Here is a 3571-nt window from a genome sequence, read left to right as displayed (position 1 = left end):
CAAACCTTTCAGAGATCTACAGAATATGGCATTTAAAATGTTTTAATAACTTAGATTTTTTCTTTTTTATGACTATGAGACATGTCAGCTCCTGAGCAGCACCAATCTACTTCAAAGAAGAAATGGGTATTGAAGAAACTGCATATGGTGTTAACTTTCTTTTTTTATTAGTATAGACAATACAAATATTTTAATTTTCAAATCATGAACTGGAGAAAATCAAGTGGTAACTACTTATTTATAAAAGATCATTATTATCATTTAGAAATAACCCCTAATTAGAAGTTACAGGTGATTGTGAGTCATTCCATATGGATGCTGGGAACCAAACTCAGCTCTTCTGCAAGAGAGCCACAGTGCCAGCTCCATAAATGACATTTCTTTGCTAATATAACATTATTATATAGTAGGTGGTATATAATTTAATAGTGCCATATCAATTTTACTAACTACAAAGATTTTTTTCCAATACAGGATCTCAACATATAGATCTTCTGCTTCAGCCTCTGGTGTAATGAGGTTACAGGGATACATTACTAATCAGAGCTAGAAAATATCAGTAACAAATACTCACTGACAGTCTGTCAACCCATAAATCTAGGACCATTTGTTCACTAGTATTGAATTGTTTTCTCTGATTTGGAATCATTTTGCTTGAATTTTCTTTTTAATCCAAACTAGAAATGTGTAACTTTTCTCCTAAAAATTAAATTACTTTTTTTTTTTTTTTACAAATTGCATTCTCTGATACTCTTCTCAGCTTGCTTTAAAGATATCCGTGTGATCAATATGCTGGCTTGAAGTTTGGCCCACACCAAATGATTGTTTAACCCAAATATCTGAGCAGCAAACTAGGCGGATCCTTCTGGAGAAAGTATAGTTGAACACCCAAGACCACTGGGCAATCGGAGAGATGACCAGACATTCTGAGCACCCCATTCTGGTGTGATGGGGGAACAGCTGATAACTGGATATGCAGTATTATCAGTATTATAAGACATCACCAGGCCCAAACCATTGCTTCTGCTTGCCACTGCAACAAATACATACTCTGCTTTAATCCTCAAAGTTTCATCTGGTCCTTTATGGGCAGATGTTACTTGAAGTTCACATAGAATCCCCAAATTTCCACAATCCTTCTTAATTTTCTCACAACGCCCAAGGTCAGAAGTTGAACCCATCAGCACTACAACCCTGCACTGACTGTCTGACTTTAGAAGCAACTCCACTTGTTCTGCAACCCACTCAAAGTTTTTCTTTACCATCTAGAGTCCTTCTGGAGTTACCTCCTTAAGGTCTAATCTCCTGTAGGCCAGAGTCTCCAAAAATGATTATCAGTAACATCAGCAAGAAAAATCTCTTTGGTAGTTACATCAACACCAAATTCAATCTTCATATCAACCAGTGTACAGTTCCGGGGCAGCGTAGATTTCTCCAGTATTTCAAAAATAGCTTGTGTAGCATGACTCATGATGTCCAGTTCAGTCTGGCCTATAATAAGTCCGGAAAAACAAAACTTTGCAGCAATGGGTTGCTCTTCAGACTACTGTGGGTCATTATTGGCATCATCCTTGAAGAACATCTCCACTTTTGGTGGGTAAAACTTATACCCCTCCTTTACACCAGGATTCCTTTTGAGGAAAGATCCAGTTGCTATTCTTCAGCACACCCATTCAATTGGAATTATTTCACATTGGGGTGCAATGAAAGCCATCTCCCCATATTTCTTGGTGAAAACGGTTTTGATACTGGTATCCTGTAACAACTAAAAAATACAGCTGGTAATCTTATCGGAGCTTGCAGCTTTGCCTTCCAGGTGGTTCTTTCTAGCTGCATTTCCCGCTGTAATCTGGTCCTTGCACTGCAGGAGGATTTCTCTTTCCTGCATGGGCTACACCTCCATTCTACTTCGGATAATGGCTACAGCTGAGGTATTGAACATTGGGAGAAAACTCTATGAGGGTAAGACAAAAGAAGTCTGTAAATTGTTAGATAATCCTGGAGTTAACTTTCATTGTAGCAAAAGTTAGCCACTGGGCAACAAAGTGCACTCAAATCAACTGCTGACAGTATGCTATCGAAAGTGGACAGACAGGACACAAAAAAGGTCTACAGATCATTGCCAAGACAAGTGTGGTGGCAGCTTTAGCAACAGGTATCCTTTGAGACCAGGCACCATCACTGAAGTGGCTTTGCAATCAGAAAAGTTACAGTGCCCTTTCTTCGAAGGCAGCTAAATAGGCAGTGGATCAATGACTTCTGGTGTGCAGTGGAACAGCAGCTGAAACAGTTATTCTTTTTTTTTTTTTGGATGGCAGAAAAGTTTTTTTTTTTTTTTTTTTTTAGTTTTTTTGAGACAGGATTTCTCTGTGTAGCTTTGCACCTTTTCTGGAACTCACTCTGTAGCCCAGGCTGGCCTCAAACTCACAGAAATCCACCTGCCTCTGCCTCCCGAGTGCTGGGATTAAAGGCGTGCACCACCACTGCCCAACAGCAGAAAAGTTTTATTGGTAGCAGTTAGAGTAGGAATAATTTCTCCCTCTTCTTTCCTAGATGAGTATAATTAAGGTATGCACAGACACATACCTGGCAAATAGATAACTATTTGCAGAACCCTGGGTCACATGAGGTATTTTGTCCCTCCTTCCACTAAGGTAACAGCCCATCAGATTTTCTGTCTGACATTTGGGTTTTTAATAGCTGTTTGTGTGTTAGAGTAAACATTTGTCCTGATTAGATCAGGTTTGAAATGGCAAAAAATTTGTAAGAGTGGGTGTCAGTGTGACTATGCCCTTTTTCTGCTTTAAACTTCTCAAGCATTAAAAGGTGAAACAGTTATTCTTGAAAGAATAGCAAGGATAACAGAGTTTAACCTCTCTATGGTAGACTGGCATTTAGTAAAGAGATGAAGCCACCCAAAAGCTGAGGAGAATGGACAGTTGAATTCCAAAAACACCAAAAATTTCCAGAATTTAAAATCCTGAATCATGACAAGACATTGGTGGAATTCAAGTTTATCTGGTACATGGACTAGTCCCACAGAATGTGAGGTCAAGCTACAGGCCTTGTGTACACCCTACTTCACAAATGGGTCTGTCAGATACACTAAGCCTATGGGATAAAGATGATGCCCCAACATTTTGGAGAAACCTCCAGGTGACTGTCCAGGCAGCTGGCTGTTTCTGTTAACTCACATTCTTTTGGAAGCTGCTTGTTTGTACTTCCTGTTTTACAAGGTAATACTATTTCCTTCTTGGGTCTCTAAGGGAGTTGAAGATTAGATAGTTATAGTTAGTTGAAGATTGGATAGTTATAGTTTTCCTTGTTAAGAATTCCAGAAAGCCGGGCGGTGGTGGCGCACGCCTTTAATCCCAGCACTCGGGAGGCAAAGCCAGGTGGATCTCTGTGAGTTCGAGGCCAGCCTGGGCTACCAAGTGAGTTCCAGGAAAAGGCGCAAAGCTGCACAGAGAAACCCTGTCTCGAAAAACCAAAAAAAAAAAAAAAAAAAAAGAATTCCAGAAAAAAAAAACTCACTAAAGAGATGTAAAACATTTAAATTTGAAAGACATTA

The 3571-nt window shown here is 39.3% G+C and overlaps 1 pseudogene; it reads right to left on the bottom strand.

The window, feature by feature from the left end:
- Positions 1–728: 728 nt before the first annotated feature.
- LOC131922283 (bifunctional phosphoribosylaminoimidazole carboxylase/phosphoribosylaminoimidazole succinocarboxamide synthetase-like) lies at positions 729–1888 on the bottom strand (annotated as a pseudogene).
- Between the last annotated feature and the right edge of the window lie 1683 nt (positions 1889–3571).

Source organism: Peromyscus eremicus, chromosome 12 (genome assembly GCF_949786415.1).
Source record: "Peromyscus eremicus chromosome 12, PerEre_H2_v1, whole genome shotgun sequence".
Lineage (NCBI taxonomy): Eukaryota > Metazoa > Chordata > Mammalia > Rodentia > Cricetidae > Peromyscus > Peromyscus eremicus.
The sequence above is the reverse complement of the archived record's forward strand: the minus strand, read 5'-3'. Positions and strand labels throughout refer to the sequence as shown.